The sequence below is a fragment of the Pinus tabuliformis genome, chromosome X (genome assembly GCF_031772625.1).
Source record: "Pinus tabuliformis cultivar Carrire ecotype Pingquan chromosome X, CPIR1, whole genome shotgun sequence".
Classification (NCBI taxonomy): domain Eukaryota; kingdom Viridiplantae; phylum Streptophyta; class Pinopsida; order Pinales; family Pinaceae; genus Pinus; species Pinus tabuliformis.
Genome location: NC_142308.1, coordinates 1,559,033,236 through 1,559,058,756, shown reverse-complemented (window position 1 = coordinate 1,559,058,756; position 25,521 = coordinate 1,559,033,236). Strand labels below are relative to the sequence as shown.

The 25,521-nt window shown below is 37.7% G+C and overlaps 2 pseudogenes across 3 annotated transcripts in view; both read right to left on the bottom strand.

Moving 5' to 3' along the window:
- Window positions 1-3,379: 3,379 nt before the first annotated feature.
- LOC149145990 (pentatricopeptide repeat-containing protein ELI1, chloroplastic pseudogene) overlaps window positions 3,380-25,521 on the bottom strand; it is a 49,652-nt pseudogene continuing 27,510 nt past the window's right edge. The window contains exons 2-3 of one of the 3 annotated variants that reach the window (XR_016264581.1): window positions 4,098-4,148; window positions 3,380-3,985 (exon numbers count right to left, since the gene is read on the bottom strand). The product of XR_016264581.1 is annotated as a pentatricopeptide repeat-containing protein ELI1, chloroplastic pseudogene, transcript variant X3 (transcript). Of the gene's footprint in view, window positions 4,149-25,521 lie in introns of all 3 variants that reach the window. The other 2 variants (XR_016264580.1, XR_016264579.1) reach the window with 2 other exon arrangements.
- Window positions 11,076-12,036, bottom strand: LOC149145991 (small ribosomal subunit protein bS6c alpha-like; annotated as a pseudogene).

The window sequence follows — 25,521 nt, the reverse complement described above, 5'->3', positions numbered from 1 at the left end:
AAATTATCCAAGTAGGTTTTCATGTTCCAGAAGGAGGTAGGTTCTCATGTATGTTAAGCGCTAAGCATGTTAACAATATAACGCAGCACTTGATTTCCTAATCTACCTTTTGACATCACAACCTTCCTACAAGAGCAGGTGATGCTAGGGGAGAGGATGCAATATATGTGTGTGTGTGTTTGTAATTAACAAATTATGATATATGGTGTTTGACTTACCTCCTCATAATAACAGGGTGGTTTTGTTATCTTCAATTATACAACTTTAGGTCAAGTTTGTGTTAAGTAGTCACGTAAACTATTTTGACATAAAAGGTTGTAAGGAGTAGGTTCAAATGTGTGACAACATTGATGAAATGAAAGGTATTTCAATACAAGCCATAGATCACTCCTAGGTGTAGACTTAATCACCCTTCATAACTTTTTGTCATACCTAATTCTTTTATACATGTATTCTATTATTCACCTTGATACAAACCATGGTGCATCATAGCATTGTTGTGGAGGTGAGTGATAGGTATCTTGGGGCGAGGAGGCTAAGGCATGTAATTGTGTTTCATGTCCTCATCCATGTATGAGTTGCAAACAAATTCATTGTGGATGTTTGTGTTAAATGGATTTCTTCAATCTATATATATATATATATATATATATATATATATAATTTTCTTTAGTATGTATAAGTAGCATATATTTAATTGTTTTAATTACCAATTAATAAATTGTTTCACATGTTTAGTTGTGCATAATTTATACAATCTCCAAATAAATTGTTTTAAATAATTTATTTTGATACATAAAGCCAATGTATAGATAGCTTGAGGCATTAGTTCAATTAGTTGTCCCCAATGTTGTTGGTAAGATTGCTAGTTCCATACTAATAGGAGTTCGATTTGAATACCCTTTTGTGAGGCATGCTAGTCTATCTTAGTGGGGCCTAATAGGGATGCCATCCACGAATTTAGGGAAGTATCCCTTGGGCTTCCCTATGAAATTTCCTTGCAAAAAAATGAACATTATAAAATTTATATACATTAAATGTTCTAATCATCTATGTACTAAATTGTTTCAAATGTTTATTTGCTATGTGCAAATACTCCATCTTATAAAATTCCCTTGTGCCAAGTGATGTTGGCTTAGTTTTTGACATTGCAAGTCTTTTCAAGATATCTAATACTCAAATAGCTAGTGGTTGATTATTTATTTGAGGAATAATTGTCTTTATGACATTGTCACAAACTGCTAACAATTTTTGAATTGTTTATTTGTAGTTTGATTGTCCTTTTTGCTTAGTCCAAGTGTTCCTATTAGGAATGATGTTCAACATGTTTATTGAAAAGTTAAAGTCAATAACTTGTTCTTGTATGCGACATTTTTCACTTGTCTAATATAAATCTAGCCGGCTTAGTATGCGTGTGTTTACAACCCATCACTAGAGAGATTCTTTTGCCACCACAACAAAAGTCTTATATGTACTTTATTGCCTCTACCATTGCAAAAGAATAGTCATTCAATAACAATCATTTGATGTATGTGTATACAACACATCATTGGATAGATTCCTATGTCAGGGCAATAAGAGTCTCATATATAGTTGGTTGCCTCTTACCATTGCAAAGGAATAACTCATTAAATAGCAATGATGAGATCAACCCAAAGAATGAGTAATTCTCATGAAAGTAAAATAATAAGTTTATATCAGTTCACTTTTTATATGCAACTACTTTGCTTAAGACAATTGTATTAACAAGATGTTATATAGACAACCCTAAGACCTAGCTAAGAAGCTTGATCTTTGTTCCCCTAGCAAATTTTCGCAATGGAAACGTGTTGATCAAAGGCAATATTGTATTTCAAAAATTCAATTTATTGTACACTAATAAATGATGATTACGTTTTTGTTTATAAAAAATTGCAATCTGCATATGAGAAGAGGGATGCAATGAGAATCGTTTCTACAAGACAATCCATCTCTTCTACACTGAGATTGTGTTGTTTTTAGTAGTAACTTGTATTTTGGGTTTGTCATGTGTTAAAATTGAATGAAAATTTTATTTGTTTGTTTGCAGTGTCTAGTGCATTCCCCTTTCTGACAGTCCATTTAGACAAGATAAACCTTCGCTGGAAGAAAGAGGAACATAAACTTTTAATCTGCTTCTACTAGTAGCAAGGGTGGGGTAAGATAAACTTTGAATCTGCTTCTAGTAGTGGCAATGGCAGGAGGGTAGATAAACCTTATAGTAATCGCAAGGGTGGAGGTATCATTGGTTGGCCGATTTTAGCATCCTTTCAGTCACATTCTATACTTATGAGATATTTTCCATTTAGTATATAAATGTTGTAAGGATGTCTTTATTGACTCTCTATTATGATATACGTACTTGGCACTAGCATTTTATAATTCGGTATCGTACTCTTGAGCCAATTAGTAATGAAATATTTAAAATAAATCATTTGATGATTCATTTTTATGAACCTTTTTCATGAATGTTGTCAATGAGTTTGGGTTGACATAAAATCAAAACACCCTTTATACAAAGATCAGCCAATGCAAGTAAACATGTTTCGAACCTTTGTCCTGAGGATGAACCACATTAGCTGGTTCGAAACATCGGCCAAATAATACTGATGTGATTAATCCAAAAGACATGCTTACAATCTTATCTTCTTCCTTTTTTCAGCAGGAAAAAACCGTCTGTTTTAATATTATGGATAAAACAGTACATTCTTATGATGGACATTATGTCCTCATAAACCTTGAGAAATTCACAGCACGACTACATTGGGATGAAGCTTCTACACTTACATCCATTTGAACTATTGTCTATAAGTTACAACATAATGAAACTATTTACTCTCAGCCATTTTTGCAATTTACACAGGATCTAATATGTGGATCAGATCATTTACATTTCTGTAGATCGCAGACTTAATGTATTCTTTTCTTATCTTCTATCAAGTTCATTTAAAATAGATAAATATTAGACTTAGACGAGTTTTATTACAGTTCGCATAGAAATAAGTTGAATTAAATCTTAAAATCAGTCTTAAGCATGTTTGGAATTCTATTAGATCATGCCAAATTAACATGTTCTCAAGCAGGATTCAAATTACTTTGGACACAGACAACCATGCCAAAAAGATAAACGAAATGTCAACGCGAGCTAAGATTGCAATGGAAGATGACAAATGACACACATGCTAATAAAGGTTCCACCACCTAGACTCGATAGACAAATGCAGATGAGAGGAAGAAAAAAATTTTCGAAGGAAGACTGAAAAGAGAATGATAAGACATATCAACCGATGAAATATGTCACCAATAACTACCCAGCCATAGGGAAGTCAATACGTTAACCACATATTTATAAACACGTATCAAACAAGCATTAAAAACCCAAGCATGGATGTATACATAATTTGTTTCATGTTTTCCAATATTAAGTTTCAAGGAAAATTTCAAAATTACCAGCAACCTTATATTCATATGTACTATTGTTCCAAGAGGCACTGTAATCAACAACCATTATACTGTTCTTATCTTCAGTATTTACCATAAAATGTTGTAGCCCTGCTCTTGCCACATTTGATGCACCTTGGACAAAAGCAATGCCTTGGTTTTGTTTCTTTATGTGTGAAGGGATTTTCTCCTGTAATTAAACGCATGGCAAGTTCTACAGATTCAACATTGTGAGAATCCTGAAATCACCCCATAAGCAAGCTTAGCATCAATTTCTGTACAGTCAGCATAGGTCCTAAAAAATCTAAGATAAATTCATCCCACTATGCTCTCACATTGGTGCTCCCATTTAGGAAGTCCTATGAAACGTTAAGGGTTAGACAAGCAGATGTACAGTGAGCTTCCAATATAGAAAACCAACATATGATGCCAAGCTATTTTCATAGGCCAATGTCAAAGAACATGAAAAATGAAATTACAGCTCTATGGTAGTCAATCAAGACAAATCGGGGATATGCAGCATTAACTGTTCAAAAAAAATTTATGTTAGCAACCTTTGTACTATCCAGAAGATAATGATGTGTCTATATGTGCCTCCAATGGTTAAACAAAGAACAGAATTGCTCAACATTTCTTACATGTTAATATCTGCATCACAAAGGGTCCCAGCGAAGGCCATCCAGCAAGACCTGTAATAAAAGAAAAATTAGTTGAAATTAAATTAAAGGAGGAAAATATAACTTTAAAGAGGCACTCGATACAAAACAACGGGATAAGAGATATTTGGCTCATCATCAAACTTTGCAGCAGCATAGGGATAAGGAGCCACACTTCATGCAATTTTGAATTAATAGAGAATGGATGCCATCAATTTGACTAGGCTCCTCAACATTATAATCTAAAGAGGGCTCCTCTATCTGACTCATTCTTCCCCATTGATTCAAAATTTGAATCAAATAAAACATCTTCACTTTCACTCAAATTTATGAGTGTGCTAGTGCTGTTCACTCAGATTTGTTGTTTCATCAAGGAAGATATGTAGAAAATACATCTCAAGAAACACAGACGAAGTAATATTCAATTTAAATGTTGAACTAGCGAATGATAAGAGTCTAAAATCTTTAATATAGGAATTGCTATGGAAATTTGATATGCATATGTCATAAACTTGGTTCATCCTTTTAAAGTTTTGACATTTTTGAAGCCTTGTTTTCACTCCAACATAAAGCATGACTATATTATCTAGAAAAATTACAAAACCTAATATAAGTTAGATGGTAGAATTTATCGCAAAAATTCATCAATATAAATCAAATAAATCCTGTAAAACCCTGATTTCACTTAGGTTAACATAATAGAAGAATTTACAACAGAAATTTTGGTTGTGCTAGTGGAAAAACTTATGTTTCAAGTCCACTTCCATTAAAGATATAATATTGCCTAAATAATTTTTATAGAAAATGAATTGAGCTTCTTTTGAAAATGCATGATCTGCTACAATGCAAATTTAAACCAAAACTAGAGTACAAGCCCCAAATAGAACTCGTGACCACTACTGATAATATTTAATTCTAAGTACTTATGATATAAAGCCCATTCACATTAACAATAGCGAATATCTTAGTAGGGGCATAGTTAAAATGAAAATGTAGTTGAATGCAGCAGGAGAGCTCAAACAAAAGTTGTCTGCAAATGGACATGGCAAGTGAGAATTAAAAGCAGCACATGTATGTCTAAATAGAGAATGTGGAGCCCTATTGTGGCAATAAAAAATTTTCAAGGTAGTGATTAACCATTGTGATCATGCTATGCACATCAAGTATCTATGTAGATGCCATGGTTATAAATATAGTTGGATATAGCAGGGAAGTTCAAACAAAAGCTGTATATAAATGGACACGGAAAATGGGTTAAGACCAGTACATGTATATCTAAAGGCAAAGGGTTGAGCACTATCATGGCAATGAATTTTTTTTTTCAAGGTAGATACAACACACCAATGTTCAACCATTGTGACCATGCTACTGTTGAAACTATGCATTTTATTCTTTACCTTCCATAATGAATGGTTTATTGATTACAAAATTCTAGTGATTGATGTGGAAGAAATACAACGTTCCTGAACATATAGCTGATCATGTTCTCTTTCTTTTATTTACCATTTTTGTTACACCATGTCCCAACATAGTTCTATTTACTTACATGCTATGACATTGGAAAAGTGTGAATAGTCTTATGATTAATCTCATTAATGTATATGCCTATCAACTTTGATAGACTGAGCAATGAACATTAAATTTTTATCTCTAGTAACTTTAAATCTTATAAAGAAATATGATGGAGTGTTGTTAAAACAACTTGACTGCCAAGCTCTCTTCCTCCACAAGTTTTAATGGCGGGTGGTTTTGGGCTTCTTAGAGCATCATATGCAATTCAGGGCAAATATATCTCTAATGGATGATTTACTCACACAAGGTTCTGGACCTGTTGGTTTATTAGTTGTGATGCTGGCACAAGATAGTGAAACACTTTAGATCATAGTTATTGGAGCCCCTGCTCACTGACTGCATTTTTTCAGGAAAATTGGTTAAGGCACTATCAACATTATGGATTTTCTGGATACTAGACAGAGAAGGATGTTACCCACAAAAATGATAGGAAGCAAACTTGCTGATGTTGTAACTGAACCAACTGGACATCCAGGAGTGCTTTTGATGGGAATGGAGCTTTATAGGATAGCGTAACATATGTTATTGTGGTCAAGAAGCTTTTCAATCTGCTCCTTATAGACTTGAATGTCCATGAACAAAAAGTATTTATTTCATTGATCACAGAAATGCTTCCTTTACAGGGGATTACATATATTTAACAAAAATTGCATCCTTGGCATTGGAAAGTTTCATAGAAAAATCAAACAAGTTTTTGGTCAAAAGGGCAGCCCCAGAAAGCAAGTCATTTGCACACTGGGATGCAAATGTTGCATCATTAGACTCTAGAACATGAGGTAGTTCACTTTCTAATATGTACTGTAAGATGACATTGGGTACTCTTGGCGATAATGAGACTAATGCCACAGATTTTAATCAGTAATATGTAGAATATGGGATGTAGTACTGACCTCACATTTAGAACCCACTCTTACATATGTGAATATGGTGACAGGCATGATTGGAATCACTCAAATGGAAATGAAAGGCTAGTAAATGTCGCAGAAACTATTGACCAAATATTAGAAATTTAGAATAATATACTTGAAAATTTGTTAAAAATCTTTAGGCAGTCCAGACATTGCAAAAGTGCAAAATGTTTATACTAAAGGTGGATATGAAAATCACTCTCCCAGATTAAGCATTCCAAAAGTTAACAAGGAGACATCTACCAACCAAGTTCAATCAAGAATGTTCTTGGAAGTGGAAATGCAAACTATGGAACAAGAGACCTTTTTAAAATCAATCAAAGTGAAAAGTCAAAGTATTGCTACTGATGAAATATTATTGACCAACGAAATAAAAAACAGAACAAGTACATGTTGAAGGTTTAAATACACAAATTAAAGTGAATAAGGAAGAGCCTAGAGTCAAAATCAAGAAGAAAGTTGTGGATTGATTGATTTATTTGTCACTGTGTTCCATCACAGTTCTATTTACTTGCATGCTATGACACTGGAAAAAGAGTGTGAATATTCTAATCTTATCATTATATATGCCTATCAACTTTGATAGATTGAATATTAACTTTTTTTCTCTAGTAACTTCAAATCTTATAAAGGAATATCATGGAGTGTGTCCTTAATACCAAAACAATTTGACTGCCAAGCTCTCTTCTTCCCCCAAATTTTCTTGGTAGGCAGTTGTGGGCTGCTTACAGCATTGCATGCAATTTACAGGGAAAATATACATCTAATGAATCACCGTAATCAAACAAGTTTCTGGACCTGCTGGTTCATTAGTTGTAATGCTGCACAAGATAGTGGGGCACTTTAGGCCATAGTTATTTGATCCCCTGCTCACTGAATGATTTTTTTCAGGAAAATTGGTTAAGACCTCCTAAACCTGCACTTTAAGTGGTAAAGCCCTAAAACACAAATGCAGCTCTAGGGGAATTAAGAGGGCTTGTCCATTATCACCACAACTCACTCACTCTTGTTAGGCTGCCTCTCCTTTGGCACAAGGTGGATATCCCTAGAAGATGTATGATTAACTTTAGAACTGAGTGGATTGTGGTTTGCTAAGACCACTTCCAATCCAATGGTTATTGAGTCAAGGAATACAAAGTTACAAACAAAGAGTGCTTACAGTGATATGGAGAAGATGTAGTCAAGCCATACACTAGTGTGCCATAACTAATCCAAATGGATTTTAGGGTACATGAGAATGAGTGAGGGTTCTAACAGATGCACCATCACAACCAATAAGAAACCAAAAGAAAATGTGCAACTCAATAATTGAAGGAAGAACCATAACACGAAATTTTAAAGAAAGGCACCAAGAAAGACAGACTTCAAAGGAATGGAAACCAAGCAACAAGTCACATCAGTGACAGCCTCATAGTATTGAATGTGCCATTTACATGTGCTAATATCAAATATTTTATTACAGTAGAAAACTTCCCAATATCCAAAATTACATCAAGGGCTAAAAAGGGTTGAGAACTTCACACTTAGTCCCTTCTCATGTGCAAAGACTTGCCTTTAAAAGAGATTATTTCCAGCAATAAAAATACTAGCCACTCCAGCATAATACCTTTCATCATGACTTGTTTAACTTTATCTAGGAACATAAAAAGATCAAATTGTTCAATCGTATCATCACATTCACATCAATCATAGTATTTATTCTTTTCCTTTTGAAATAATGTTTATGGGTTTTTGTATTCTTTTGCGATGCATACTTGTTTTATGAACCATTTGTGTCATAACACATATCAGCATTGACACTCAGTAACTGTAGGCAATGTAACTACTCACATGCATGTCTATAGATTACTCCATCCTGAAGTAGGCAATGTATCCTGAGCCATTCACTCCTGGCCGAATCAACATGGCCCAACCAAGTCCTTTTGGCTTCTCACATGAATTTCACCAATATCCTCTAGTCAAATCAGCATGACCCAGCCAAGTCCTAGCTTCAGCCTTGGACCATTCACCCTTGGCCAAATCAGCGTGGCCCAGCCAAAGTCCTTTATGGCTTCTCAAGTGAATTACATCAATATCCTCTGGTCAAATCAGCATGACCCAACCAAAGTCCTTTATGGCTTCTCAGGAGAAGATCTGTCCAATCTGCAAGTGCCCTGGGCCATTCACCTCTGGTCAAATGACCCAGCCAAGTCCTTCTAGCTTCTCAGGTGAATGTATATGTTGTAACCCTGAAGACAACTCTCGGCTGTGACGAGTCAGTGCCCAAGACATCACTCAAAACTTTTAGAAATGATTCGAAAAATTAATGGCTGGGAGGAGAATGTCTCTATTCCTCTTGACTGTAAAACATTTATCCTTTGACCTCTCACTCAGGCCAAACCCTCAATCATCACAGCTTCCAAATATCAATCAGAAATGACAGAAGATAAAAGGGAAAATGAAGTCTAACTGTCTGAGCACGTGGTCAATAAATAGACAATGAATTCAGAAAGCTTAGATTTCAGAATGAAGATGCCCTGAGCATTCAGATTCAGGGGTCTCAACAAAATATACATTCTTTGAGCATCCAAATCTGAACTGCATTAATGTTACTGAAATCTTGGAGGAATGCCCAAAACTAACAGCTTCTACATTAATCTCCCATGCTTAACTAATCAAACAGATTTTAGAACCAAAGATACTTTAAAGTTTACACATATTTCTGATTGCAATAAGTTAGTTTGAAAACCCAGAATGCATATGAAGAACAGAGCATGAAAAAGAAACAATACATGGAAAGAAAACTTGTTGTAATGAATTGTAGCAAGAATCATCTATGAAAAGTCTCCAGAACCACAACTTCCGAACCCCCATTATCAAACTTCAAGAAATTTACAGACTTTTGCTCCCAGCTTCCGCAACTTCCAAACCCCCATTTGGTTTTCTTTTCTGACTTTTATTTCCCCCCTAAAACCTAACTTTCTAAGTCAGTTACGAAACTGATTTTTTAACAGTTTAAAAACTGCTTTTTTTAAGGGTTTATAAAAGAATAATAATGAGTCTTTTAAAGTATCGATGACTCATTATTAATACAAAATATTTACACTTTTAAAATTCTATATAATATTAAACTACCCTTTTTTCATTAAGTGAAGTTCCACTAAAAAAACCCACTATAATAATACATATTTTGGGGTTTTTGACCCGTCAAATATATATGTAATAAAAATTCAAATTTGAATGGAAGGACATGTGGCCCCGGCAGTAAAACCACTTGGTGGTTTGAGAACCCCCCTCTCCCCGGTTTTGAAAATCGGGCAAGGGGGTCTCTCAACAAATCTCCGACATTGATCCAGTAAAAAGGTAGGCACAGATCCCTTTGAGCGCCCCCCCCCTCCAATAAACTTCGATGGGGAAGGGGGCCTCTCATACCATCAATCTGGCCGGTCCTGAGCATATACCATTGTGAGACGTTGATTGCTCCACCAAAATGAATCTAAACTTCACAGCACTTGTAGGAGGCATGAACCCGAATCTGTGTCTGCCCGCACTCCATATGAACCAGTCCCTCTAGTTTTTCCATGTAGCACGCATATGTTTCCAGCCATGGCGTCCAATCCAACTCACCTCTGCTTTGAGTTTTACATTGATTATCTCCTCCCTAGCCAGGACCATTACCTCTGTGTTATCGTCTTGCCGAATCAAATAAAACCCAACTTGCAATTTTAGCAACTATCTCATATTTGCAGCCCAATGACTATCACGGTAATTTTAATACTACTTTGGTGGCATCCTTAGCTTCAAGCTTGTGGCCAATTTTTAGAAAAATCTCTGCATTAATGGCTGTCCAAATTCAGGAAAGTGCTTCCTATTCATGTAAAATTGTCCCATCACTAATGCAGAAACTTGGTTGCCTCTCTGCATTAAGCTTCCTGACTCAATATCTTATTTTTTGGAAAACAACCTCGTTCTTTGTTTTTATTTATAGCAAAGTACATTGGCTTCTCTAACACCTGAACCACTGAGAATCCCATCCTCGTCCACTTGTCCATTAATTTCAATTCCATTTTTATCTGCTCTCCTCCAGAATCCCACATCCAAAACCAAATCAAAGTTCATACTTTGTTGTCTGTGAAACCTCCAACATTATTCTTACATTCGTCAATTCTAGAACAGCACTGAAGGGGAAGAATCAATCAGAGCTATTCTGTTTGTTTCATTGTTCATTAATTATGTATATGAAATTGGAATGTGCTTTAGCCCAAAAATCTAGAAGGTCATTGGTAACCCATACAGCCAGATTACAGTAGCATAATCATGCTATGTATCCAGCATGAAACCGACTGATATCCTCACTCATGTAATACACCAAGGCAATGTGATCCCTTCTAAGTTGAAACACAACATTGATACTATCCTTACTGGTGCCACGATAGAACTAGAAGCCACATGGAACATATACAAAAGGAAACTAATTACAGATACGAGAAGACACAAATTTTTATTTCCTTTCGTTCACCTTGAGAGTCGATGAACGGATTACATCATCATCTATTTTGAGCTTCCTTTCAAGCTCTGGTATGGACTCTAGTTTTGTGAAGTATGTGAATAGGAGGTAGATCCCATACAAATATGTGTTTGATTCACCTGACAGATTCTTCTCTTTATAGCATATGCTAGTGGAATCATACCTCGATTGAATACCTCAACACACATGCCACCACCAGCAACAATTATCCTAAATCTTTGTGGCGTGAAGATATTTTATATTTGGCAGACTTAGAGATATAATATTTGGCCCCGTGAAAATAAGTTTGTACTTCATCAAAGAAACAAACATGGAAAGCGTTGAGATAGGTTGAACCCTATCACATTTTTTTGTTTTTTCTTAAATGTTTCCTTCATACTGCAGTGAGGAGCATCTACCACATATCAAGAAGTGGGACACTTCTTACACTGTACACACCCGACCTGCTTCTTGTGCCAATCATATTGCAATTTACACCCTCCAATATTCCTCAGACCTAGCTCCTCCAATTCTTTTAAAACTTAATGACCAAGATGTGTGACACACAAAATGAAGTATATTGAGATATTTGAAAATAAAAAGGTCAAAAATACCAAGCAAAAAGAAACCTCCTCGTATTTATGAGTGAGGGTGAGGCGTTTCTCTTATGAGATGTCAGGTCTCAGCACAACCACGGTCTCATAGTCATGCAGATCTGGAGGGCATTCGCATGACTTCTCTTCCCCAAATTCTCCAGAGGTGCAGACCCTAGGCCATTATTATCTCCCTTGTCGCCTTAAAAAAACACACCTTTAAAATCCAGAAACAGAGACATGGCACGCACAGTAGGAATTGGATATCTGGACATCAATTTCTCAGTTCTGCATATTTTGCGAATTGTCACGCCACGAAATTGTTGTCTTTGTGCAATAGGAGAATTTAATACAAATATCATTACGATGAAAAGACTATCATAACAGTGCTGGTGATCATGACTGTCTTTAGGAAACTTTGGAAGACGTATGATTGTAAGCAAGGCTCATTGAAACTATAGCGTTGCTCCTAATCCAAATTTTATATCGTTGATTAAGAATTGATTGGCATTTTCAGGAAGTGGATTGTTTGACTGAAGACAGATGGAGAATTCAACTTCAACACAGTACCAAGCCCTCTGATATAATACAACAAATACAGGCTTTGCACAAGTAATCAGAAGAGCAAATCTCCTCTTTATAGCAAAAGCTTTGGCAGACCTTTGATTTTGGTTCCTTGCTGGATTTTGCTTGAGAAAATCTTCAACATTTTAGCTTTGCAAAATTTTGCTACAACAATATCCATCTCCCCTGGTCAAATTAGCATGACCCAACCAAGTGCTTTGGCATTTCAAGAGATAGTCTGCCTGATCCTACAAAGACATCAACACTCCCTCTCAATAAGGGAGACATTCTACATCACGCCGAGCTTGTCTCTGAAGTATACAAACTTTACCCTATACAGAGGCTTGGTGAGAATGCTCGCAATCTGCTTATCTGTGGATATGTACTAGAGCTTCGCTGCTCCCATGTCTCGGATGTAATGACCTGATCAAATAGTCCTGCAAGAAGGTTCCAAAGCCACACTGCTTCACAACTTGCAACACTAGCTACGATATGCTTCGCCTTTAATGTACTGAGTACGACAGAAGTTTGTTTCTTGCTAAGCCAGGATATCATACTTGATCCCAAGCTGAAGCAACACCCAAGTGTGCTTTTTATGTCCTCTACATTCTCAGCCCAACCTGAATTAGTATATCCCTGCAACCTCACTTCACCACCTAAGACATATCTCAAGCCATATCCAATTGTACCACGCAGGTACCCCAACACATGCTTTGCTACAACCCAATGTATCTGCCTCGGCTCAACCATATACTAGCTTAGGGTGTTCACATAAAGCAAATATCAAGCCTGGTGTTAACCAGGTACGTCAAGGATCCAATCAACTACATGTACATTGTGGGATCCACCAAATCTGAATTTGACGCAGAATCACACAACTTCTTCAAATTGGTCATCATAGGTGTAGGCATGGACTTGCAGTCCATCATACTAAATCTCCTCAAAATCTGAACAATATACTTCCCTTTTCTGAAGAAGATCTCATCAGGTCTCTACCACACCTTTAATCCCAAGAAAAATAGTGCATTGGGCCAAGATCCTTCATCTCAAATTTCAAGGCCAACTCTCTCTGACATTGAAGCATGTCTTCCTATGGTAATCCAGGATTCTCCCTCTATCACAGAATTAAATCCTCATACCATTGTTACTCTCTTTGTCATGTAAGCAAGTCCTTCTTCCACTGCTACTTCCTTTGTCACGTTGATCCCAAGCTAAAGCAACACCCAAATGTGCTTTCTATGTCCTCTACATTCTCAGCCCATCCTGAATTAGTATATCCCTGCAACCTCACTTCACCACCTAAGACATATCTCAAGCCATATCCAACTGTACCACGCAGGTACTCCAACACATGCTTTGCTGCAACCCAATGTATCTGCCTCGACTCAACCATATACTAGCTCAAGGTGTTCAGATAAAGAAAATATCAGGCTTGGTGTTAACCAGGTACGTCAAGGATCCAATCAACTACTTGTACATTGTGGGATCCACCAAAACTGAATTTGAAGGGGAATCACTCAACTTCTTCAAATTGGTCATCATAAGTGTAGCCATGGACTTGTAGTCCATCATACTAAATCTCCTCAAAATCTGAACAATATACTTCCCTTGTCTAAGGAAGATCTCATCAGGTCTCTGCCACACCTTTAATCCCAAGAAAAATAGTGCATCGGGCCAAGATCCTTCATCTCAAATTTCAAGGCCAACTCTCTCTGACACTGAAGCATGTCTTCCTATGGTAATCCAGGTTGCTCCCTCTATCATAGAATTAAGCCCTCCTACCATTGTTACTCTCTTTGTCATGTAAGCAAGTCCTTCTTCCACTACTACTTCCTTTGTCACGTAGGCAAGTCCTTCTGCCACTACTGCTTCCTCTATCACTGAAGCATACTTTGTTGTCTAACATGGTCCCTTCATAGAAGGCATACTGCTCCTAGAGACCTCCTATCTCTGAGCATCTAGTCTGACAATCTCAACTCATGACATCCTCTTGGAAGGTTGCTCCTTCCACTTTGCCTAACTGTCTGCTGGAAGCGATTCCAATCATCTAGCATGGTCGTGGATGTCCTTACAATTTGTTCAAGCCCAAGAATCTGACCATCCGACAACTGAAGCAAAAATATTCTTGTAGTCCACTCCCTTTTTCTGAGAGAATCCTCTTGTCTCAAAACTTGCTTCTATGTTGCCATCTGCTGTGTGAATCATTGCCTTGGAAATCTCCACAATGGATCTATTTTTCCTTTCTGTAAACTCCATTCAGGAGGCCATGGAAGGAAAAATCATAACCAAGCCAAATACAAGGACAAGAGGTTGACCAAAGAATAAAATAATAATGATAATCAAGGGAGAATAAAAATATAAAGTACTTATCTCTTGATCAAGGAAGAAATTTGTTGAGGCTTGTAGGGAACTGTCAACTCCCTCTTGATCCTTGCCTCCTTGCAGAAATCATTGAAGTCCATCTGCAATCTCATCATGCTTAGATTCCTTTGTCTTCTTCTGTGGTGGATGCTCATCATCATCATCATCAACATTGATTGTTGATGCATGCTGCTTTCTCTTCCTTTTCTTCTCAGGACATTGGGAGGCAGTGTCCAAAATCATGACAAATGAAGCACTTGACCTTTGTCATATCCTTCTTCTCCTTGGGCACCAATGCCTGGGCTGGTTGTCCTAATAATTTGTATAGTCCTCCCTCTCGAACACCAATCACTCTTGTTGAGTCTATGCTCGAGCCTTTAGGCCATACAAGAACCTGTCCATCTACAAATGCAACTTTGTAGCCTTTATTCTCCAATTCTGAAATAGAGAGTAGTTTCTTCTTCAAACCTAAAACAAACAATACATCACTCATATGTATAAAATCTCCAGACTTTAATTGAACTGAAGTTGTTCCAACTCCTTTTGCAGCGTACATGACATTGTCTCCAAGTTCCACTTGCCATGTCGAATCCCTCTCTGTCAAATCTGAGAGAGAATTTTGAAAACCAATCATGTGCCTATAAGCATCACTTTCCACCAACCAGATATTACTATTACTCGTAATAGTGCCTGAAAGAGCGGAAACAAAGACTTTTTCCTCAGCTCCCTCTGGCTTCGGACTAGCTTCTTTCTAAAGATTTGTAACATTGTCTTCCATTCTGAGACTTGGCACCAATTTGTAACAGATCTAACAACCTATTCAAGTTGTTGAACACTTATCTCTTAGACTGACTTCAATGTTTGCTCTTTTAATAACACTTTGATACCATGATGAATTTTCTACAAGATGCACAATAGAAACCAATCTTCTGATCTGATAAGGGATGTGGGGGAGCACCCCCCCTGAATCTACTCCTGAAGCGCGCTCTACTCGAGAGCGGATCTAGGGCGACCTCGTGAGCGCACTCCCTAAAAAAAAATTGCTCCCTGCCTTTCCGAGAGCAAAAGTAGGAGTGGTCGAGAAGCGATCGCTCCTGACCGCTCCCCCTTGTAAAAATTCGCTCCCCGTAGTAAAGAGTGCGCACACAATTTTTTTGTGATGGAGGGAGGAGAGGATCCAAAGAAATAAAAGGCCTCCTCCCCCTCCCACAATGCATCATTTGCATATTTAGAGAGCAAGAGAGAGATTTTGGAGCTTGGAAGATTGAGAGGGTTGCTTGAGGAGCTTGCAAGGGAGATTGGAGCTTGGAAGATTGAGAGGGTTGCTTGAGGAGCTTGCAAGGGGGATTGGAGCTTGGGATTGAAGGCACCACTGGAGAGCCAAAGAGGTAGGGTATAATATAATTTAGGAGGTTGACGAAAATGGGGTGGTAGTCTGGAATTGGACTATTGGTTAACTTTAGAACCAATCAGTTGTGCTTTAATCAAATTCCGTATGTGTATTTCCTCCTGAGGGTCCCACCTTCCTGACCAATCACTGTCAGTCCTTCTTTGACTTTTCCTTTTGTCAGACGCTTCAATCCACACAATCGGTCCTTCTTTGACTTTTCCTTTGGTCAGGCGCTTCAATCCACGCCGTAGATTTCACTCCTTCAAATCCAACGGATATCGTGTCGTCCGCTCGCCAACTAGCCCAGACGATCTCCACCGTCGATGTGACCCGTCCAATCGAACGGCTATCGCGCAATCTCGCGCAGATTCTTGCATGACCAATATCAGGTCGTGAGCACGCGAGAAAAGTAGTTTTCTCGTGCTACGTGTCGCCCACTAAGGTTAATCGCGTGAAATTGAGAAATACAATTTACCAGTTTTTGTCTGCGCGAGATACTGCTTACCACTTTCAGAATACTACCCATGTGCTTAATTCATAATTTTAAGAAAGACACTTAAGGAAAGATTTAGCGCTTAAGCTCAATATTATCTCTTAATACTAATTGACTATGATTTATAATTAAAATGTTTAAATAGAGAAAAATACCCGATTAAGGTCCAAAACGTCGAAACACAGATACAAATGAATTTCTGCACTAGAACAGTGCGTCCACACCACACTTCAATCAATTATTCAACAAAATGGAAATTACAAAGTCTTGGCCCTCTCAGCTCGATTACAACAGTTTGTCTGACCTCTGTTCACTCTCCAACCCTATCTCTCACACACCTCTCGCTTACTTACTCTATTCTCGATCATCTCATCTCTCTATCATTACATTCTTTCCTCTTTTATGAATCAAATCCTATCCTAACTGCATTGACAACTCAATCTCTATTTTTATCAACTCAACCATTAAATCCCTATTCTCAAGCTCTGATACACACCTATACTAACAACTTATCTCCTATTCTAAAAATAATACAATATTCTAATTATTACAATAATTGGAGTAAAGATAATTTTTGAGAGATCCAACCCTCTCTACTAAGAATTGATTTTGACCACTCAGGTCAATGAAATTCATCTCTTGTTAGCCACAACATGTGAACATACAATCACATTGTTGGCTAAGTCTGGATGCTCCTGCATCAGACTCCCGGGGAAGAAAAGAATCCTTCGTCAAACTTTCAGGATTGACTCCATACTTTTGTAATTCTGCCGTTGTTATCCAACTGGCATCCTCCATTGGTTGTCCCCTCCATTTGACTAAATATTGAAAATAAACCTGTCCTCTAGTTCTTTTGGATACTCTTTTCTCCAAAATAGCTTCCACCTCTTTCTTGATTGTCTTTGGCATTTGTTCTTCCCAATTTAAAGTTTGAACTTCATCTCCTGCAGGTTCCTTCTGTAGCTCTAACTCTGTCTCCTTGTATGGATACAAATCTGCAACATTGAAGATAGGTGATATTCCAATCCCTTCTAGCAATTCAATTTCATAAGCATTAGTTGAAAACTTCCTCACAATTTTGCATGGCCCTATCTTTTTCATCTTTAGTTTATTGTAAGTCCCAACATGAAATCTTTCTTTTCTCAAGTATACCATCACTAGATCTCCCACTTGGAATTCTTTTTCTCTCCTCCTCATATCAGCTCTCTATTTGTATTTTCCACTGCTTTCCTGCAATCTGTCTTTGACATCTTCTTGTAGTCTCTGCATCTGCTCTGCAAACTCTTCAGCTTTTGCACTTCTTGTCTCCTGTTTACCCAAATTTCTGAGTTCATACACACCTCTTGGATTCATTCCAAAAACAATCTGAAATGGACTCATCCCAGTACTTCGGTTTGGAGTGTCATTATAAGCAAACTCAGCTTGAGCAAGTGCTAAATCCCACTGCTTAGGATTGTTATACACTAAACTTCTCAATATGTTTCCCAAGCTTTTGTTTACCACTTCGGTCTGTCCATCTGTTTGAGGATGATATGTTGAACTGAAACTAAGGTTGGCACCTAGTTTCTTCCAAAGAGTTCTCTAGAAATGCCCAACAAACTTTGTATCCCTATCAGACACAATACTTACAAGCAATCCATGTAACTTTACAACCTCTAAAAAAAACAAATTAGCAATATGTGTTGCATCACTAGTCTTTTTACATGCAATGAAATGTGCCATTTTGGAAAATCTATCTACCACAACATAAATGGAATCATTCCCTCTTTGAGTTCTAGGTAACCCCAAAACAAAGTCCATACTAATTGCATCCCATGGTCGGTCTGGTATTGGCAATGGCTGGTACAATCCTGTATTTTGGCTTCTCCCTTTAGCATGCTGACAGATTCTGCACTTCTCAACAAATTTCTTAACATCAGTTTGCATCTTTGGCCAATAGTAAAAAGCATTTACCTGAGCAAAGGTTTTGTCTTGTCCAAAGTGACCAGATAATCCTCCACTGTGTTTCTCCTTAATTATGTTTTCCCTCATAGAACATTTGGGAATGCACAATTTGTTACCTTTAAACAGTAAACCTCCTTGGATAAGATAATCTAACCACTGACTTCTATTATGAACTATTGGATTTTGTACAACTGCATAAATATCTTTGAATTTTGCATCATCTTTATACATATCAACCATTTCTTCAAATCCTACAACACCAACTCTTAATTCTTGTACAATGAAATTTACCCTGCTCAAAGCATCAGCAACTTTGTTCAACTTACCACTTGTGTGTTTTATCACAAAAGTAAAACTCTGTAAAAACTCTACCCACTTGGCATGTTTCTGGTTCAATTTTGGCTGGTTGTTTATGAACTGTAATGCATGATTGTCAGAATATAATACAAACTCCTTTGGTAGCAAATAATGTCTCCATTTTTTTAAAGCTTGCACAATAGCATAAAATTCTTTATCATAAGAAGAATACTTCTTCTTAGCTTCATTTAGTTTCTCACTAAAGTAGGCTATTGGTCTTTGTTCCTAACTCAAAACTGCTCCAATTGCAACTCCACTAGCATCAGTTTCAACTTGGAAAACTTTCCCAAAATCAGGTAAACCTAAAATTGGTTTCTCTATAATTTTCTTCTTCAGCGACTTAAAATTTCGGTCTGCTGCTTTTGTCCACTTGAATGGTTGATTAGTCTCTTTGATTGTTTCAATAATTGGTGCACAAATCTGACTAAAACTTCTGATAAATTTTCTATAAAAACTTGCAAGACCATGAAAGCTTCTTACCTCAAATATGTTTCTTGGAGTAGGCCAGTTCCAAATTGCTTGGACTTTCTCTGGATCCATTTTCAAACCTTCTTTAGAAACTACAAATCCCAAATAGATTAATTCTTCTTTCATGAAACTACATTTCTTTAGATTTATCAGCAGTTTCTCTTTTTGCAGAGTTCTTAAAACCAACTTAAGATGCTCCAGATGTTCTTCTTTGCTTTTACTGAAAACTAGAATATCATCAAGATAAACAATGACAAACTTGCCTGCATATTCCTTCAAGACTTCATTCATTAATCTCATGAATGTGCTAGGTGCATTAGTGAGTCCAAAAGGCATCACTAACCATTCATACAACCCACTATTTGTTTTAAATGCAGTCTTCCATTCATCTCCTTCTCTAATCCTTATTTGATGATATCCACTCTTCAGATCTATTTTAGAAAAATACTTTGACCCACTTAAACAATCCATCAAATCATCCATGCGTGGTAAAGGAAATCTATACCTGATAGTAATCTTGTTTATGGCTCTGGAATCTGTACACATACACCATTCACCACCTTTCTTTGGACTGAGTACTGTTGGTACAACACATGGACTAAGACTCTCTCTGATTAATCCCTTATCCATCAGTTCCTGTACTTGTCTTCCAACTTCTGCATTTTCTTGAGGAGTTAACCTGTATGTTGCTTTATTTGGCAAACTTGCTCCATGTATTAGATCAATATGATGACTAATACTCCTGATGGGTGGTAATGCATTTGGCAACTCATCCACAATAATATCAACAAAATTATTCAACAGAGTTTTGATTTCTTCAAATAAATCATCCAAGTTTGTGGAAGTTAAAATTACCTTAGGTCTCCTTATGACAACGAAATGCATCTGTTCATCCTTCTTGACTTCTTGCAGCAATTCTTTCCCACTCATCAGCATAACACTGTTTCTAGGCACTTCTTTGCCTACTTCATCCTTCAATGGCAGCAGTGTGTGTTTATTTCCATCCTTCTCTAGAGTGTAAGTATTTCTTCTCCCATCATGAATAGCTTTCCGATCAAACTGCCAAGGTCTTCCTAGCAACACATGGCATACATCCATTGGCATTACATCACACAATATCACATCCTTATAAGTACCAATTTGTATCTCTACCTTGCATTGTTTTGTCACAATAAGTTGATGTCCTTTTTGTAGCCATGATACTTTGTAAGGAGTAGGGTGTATTGTTTTCACTAGTCCTAACTTGTCCACCATTTCTGTAGAAACAAGGTTATTAGTGCTTCCACTATCAATTATCACTTTACAGCATTTTCCTTTGGACTTGCATGTAGTTCTGAATAAACTCTTTCTCTGAGTTGGTTCTCTTGTCTCTTTCTCTGCCTTAAGAAATACCCTTTTCAACAACAAGGATTCTCCTACTTCAAGTGATTCTTCCTTGGTTGCAATTTGAGGTTTTTCTTCCTTTGCCTCAGCCACATTCACATTCCACTGACTTGTTGCTTTATTATGAGGACAGTCCCATGATCCATGTCCCCATTCTCCACATGTGTAACACCAAATTTCTCTTCCTCGGCCTCTTCCTCTGGGTGCAAATCTTCCTCTACTAAATTCTCCTCTCTATGTTGGTCTACTACTTGAACCTCCTGCTTCACCCTAAGGGTGCTAAAATCTTGATCTAGTAGTTCCTCTACCTCTTGCTGAACTTTTTCCTCTATTCCTCTGATTTTGCTTCCTCAACATCTTCTCTTCTACCTTCAAAGCTGCTTGATAGGCATCTTCAATTGTCTTCAGACTCAGCAAGCTGATTTCATCCTGTATGTCATATCTCAACCCATTTATGTATCTGGCTACCTTTTCTACATCATCCTCTGCATGTCCTGCTCTAATGCTCAGCTTATAAAACTCTTCTGTGTATTCTTTGACAGTCATTCCTTTTTGCCTCAAATTTTGTAACTGTCTGAAAAGATTTAACTGATAATCTTTTGGCATAAATTTGGCTTTCAATCTACTTACCATTTTATCCCATTGTTTGATCTTGGGCTTTCCCTTTCTCCCTCTGGATGTTTGTAATTCATCCCACCAGATAGCTGCATGACCCTTCAATCTGGTAACTACAAATTTCACCTTCTTTTTATCATCAACCTCCTCATAGTCAAAATACTTGTCTAATGAACTGATCCAGTCCATCAATTCTTCTACATTGAGATTCCCGTCATACAAAGGTATTTCCACCTTTGGTCTTCCACTTGCTTTGGTCAATATCTTGAGAACTTTGGCAGCTTCACTTTCATCCTCTTCTTCTTCCTCAGAAGATTCTTCTGCAGCACTGGCATCTCCTTCATCAGGTGCTTTGAGCAGTCTCCATTGTCTCCATCCTTGTACGCAGATTTCGGATCTCATCTAGCAGAACTGCATTCGCTATAGGTCTTCCCCGACCTATGCCAGCTCCTCTCCTAGGTGGCATGTTTACTATAGCAAAACTTAATCCTTGCTCTGATACCAAAATGATGTAGGAGGTTGACGAAAATGAGGTGGTAGTCTGGAATTAGACTACTGGTTAACTTTAGAACCAATCAGCGGTGCTTTAATCAAATTCTGTACGTGTATTTCCTCCTGAGGGTCTCACCTTCCTGACCAATCACCGTCGGTCCTTCTTTGACTTTTCCTTTTGTCAAGCGCTTCAATCCACGTCGTCGATTTCACTCCTTCAGATCCAACAGATATCGCGTCGTCCGCTCGCCAACTAGCCCGGACGATCTCCACCGTCGATGTGACCCGTCCAATCGAACAGCTATCGCGCAATCTCGCGCAGATTCTTGCATGACCGATATCAGGTTGAGAGCGTGCGAGAAAAGTAGTTTTCTCGTGCTACGTGTCGCCCGCTAAGGTTAATCGCGTGAAATTGAGAAATACCATTTACCAGTTTTTGTCCGCGCGAGATACTGCTTACCACTTTCCGAATACTACCCACGTGCTTAATTCATACTTTTAAGAAAGACGCTTAAGGAAAGATTTAGTGCTTAAGCTCAATATTAACTCTTAATACTAATTGACTGTGATTTATAATTAAAATGTTTAAACAGAGAAAAATACCTGATTAGGGTCCAAAACGCCGAAACACAGATACAAATGAATTTCTGCACTAGAACAGTGCATCCACACCACACTTCAATCAATTATTCAACAAAATGGAAATTACATAGTCTTGGCCCTCTCGGCTCAATTACAACAGTTTGTCTGACCTCTGTTCACTCTCCAACCCTATCTCTCACACACCTCTCGCTTACTTACTCTATTCTCGATCATCTCATCTCTCTATCATTACATTATTTCCTCTTTTATGAATCAAATCCTATCCGAACTGCATTGACAACTCAATCTCTATTTTTGTCAACTCAACCATTAAATCCCTATTCTCAAGCTCTGATACACACCTATAATAACAACTTATCTCCTATTATAAAAATAATACAATATTCTAATTATTACAATAATTGGAGTAAAGATAATTTTTGAGAGATCCAACCCTCTCTACTAAGAATGGATTTTGACCACTCCGGTCAATGAAATTCATCTCTTGTTAGCCACATGTGAACATACAATCACATTGTTGGCCAAGTCCAGAGGCTCCTGCATCATAATCCCATTATTTTTATTTTTCCATGTAGCATTTGTGTTTTTTATACGTTCATTGTTGAATGAAAAATGTTCTCTTCTCTCTTTCCCATTCACATTCCTCCTCCATTTTATTGCAGGCAAGAAACTATAACTCCACCAAACATGATGGGTATATGGCTTGCCTTTCTCTTGTTGGTTCCTTTTTTTGCTATGATGGTGTTAGGGAGCAGAAGGAGGAATGATATATATGATAAAGACGTGGGTAGTGGTGGATTGGAAACCCTGGAGAGGAGGAGTACTAAGAGGAAGAGGAGGAGAAGGATGATGAGAGTGGAGATGATGATGGCAAGAAAACCAAAGTTGATCAAACCCCCATGTGGAAATATGTTACTAGGCTTTCAAGAGGGAAAGGGGGTGGAACCACTAAATTTACATTCCGCCATTGCAAAATCACTTTCACAGGTTCATACACTCGTGCCAAAAAACATCTCTGTGGGAAAATGGCATGGGATGGAAATAAGCAAATAGGAATCAAAACTTGTGGAAATGTGTCAACACAACAAAGAGCCAAATATATAAGGGAAGAGGAGGAAGCCCAATACAAATCTAAAAGATCAAAGGGTGACTTTGAACATGACACCACTAGCCCACAATCACATAGACTAAAAACTCCATCAACATCCACCCATGGTAGTGGATACAGCACAGACACATACACATACATCCCTTTAAGGCGTTCATCTGTAAACTGTCGTGGATATTCCACTGGATAGCTTGTCACAACAGATCTGATAATATTATATTAAAAATCTGAAATTCTACACTATTACAATTTTATTAAATTTCTAGATCTGTAGATTTAACTGTAATTATTGCATGCATGCGAATGGAAATTATGCAAAAAATATGGAACAACAAAATAAAAGCTCACACACACACACACACATAAGACACAAGATATGCTCTAGGAAACCCTTTCGGGAGAAAATCCAGCTGGAAGGTGAGGTCGCTCCGCTCTTTCTCTATCTGGAAATATGGTTGCAGGTACAAAGAAGTATGGTCTGTGGCCCGTGGGCTGCTACAGTGCACAAATCCTCTCTGTGTGCTCTACCTCCTATCCCTCTTGGCTATTTTTGCTTAGCTATGGAACAAATGCACTCGAAAGAATGGAATGCCTCTTCCTCCTAGTGGCCTGGTTATAACACAACCCGATAGCCTACTAGTGGTTAAGTTTGACTACCTCAACTCTTAACCAGAGTTACAATATAGACTCTTCTAGAGTCTTTTACATCACAATCACATGGCTAGCCCCTTTTCCATGAATAATGGGGGTTAACATGGCATCCTTTCGAACCATGGTGGTGAAAATAGGAAAGTCAACTTCTGAGTGGCGTAACTTTCGCACACATACTCTAATCGACGCGCTTCTTGCACCGTTGGAAAGACCTTTGTGTGTAGAATAGCATGAAAAGGTGTGGCGCTAAAGCAACAAAGTTTTACCCCCAAAAAACATCAATTGATGCCTCAAAACGCTCTCAGAAGGTTTCAGACCCTCGTTTTGCCAAACTGGGTCCTGCCGGTAAAAACAGTCCTATGAGCTAATTCCTCCAGTTTTTCCACTATGAATGCTTTGAGATGGATGACAGACAATATAATGATCCACTCTATATCAGACGTAGAACCATATCAGATTTCCTTGATCAAGGGTGTAAGGATGATGTGGATGCAAAAATTTAGCGGTTTCTCTATGCATGTGGGATGTCATTCAGTGTTCTTTGCTCACCTTATTGGCATGAAATGGTTGACGCCATCAATGATGCCCCTAAAGGATACAAGATCCCTGGGTATGACAAAGCCAAAACCATGGGACTTGAGCATGAAAAAGCCAATAACACATACTTTGGGTAAACTGACAAATTCTTGGAATGATTATGGGGTATACAATGTATCTGATGGCTGGACAAATGTAAAAGGCAAGACATTGATAAGTGTTCTTGGTGTGTCTACTACTAATGTAATCTTCCTTTCAGTACATGATTACTCAGAAAAGTTCAAGACTGCCATCAACATTGCAGAACCATTACTTCAAACAATTGAAAGTATTGGGCCATACAATGTCATCTAAGTCATCACTGATAATGCTTTTAATTGTAAGGCAGTGGGAGCAATCATTGAGGATAAATACCCCGACATATTTTGGTCAGGGTGTTTGGTTCACACAATAAACCTTTTGATGCATGATATTATAAGAACAAGGAACCTCAATACAAATGAATTGGTGATTTGTACAATAGAGGCAAGAGAATTTAAAATTTATTACCAATCATAGCAATACCCATGGGCTTTTCTGCAATCACTCAAGATTGGAGCTTTTGAAGCTTGGAAAGACTAGATTTGCTACATATTACTTGACCTTCAGGTGCCTTTTGAAGGAAAGAGAGTCATTGGCTAGCATGGTATCAAGTCAACACTGGCAAGTATTAAAGGACAGGGCTCCAACCGCACTTGACAGGGAAGGTTTTGAAGAGGTGGAGGAGACTTCTCTTGACAAGCTGTTTTGGGGGCGTGTGAGGGATGTTTTGCAATACACCAAACCCATTATAACATGATTCATTTTGCAGATACAAATGCACCAGAGATTGGGGAGGTGTA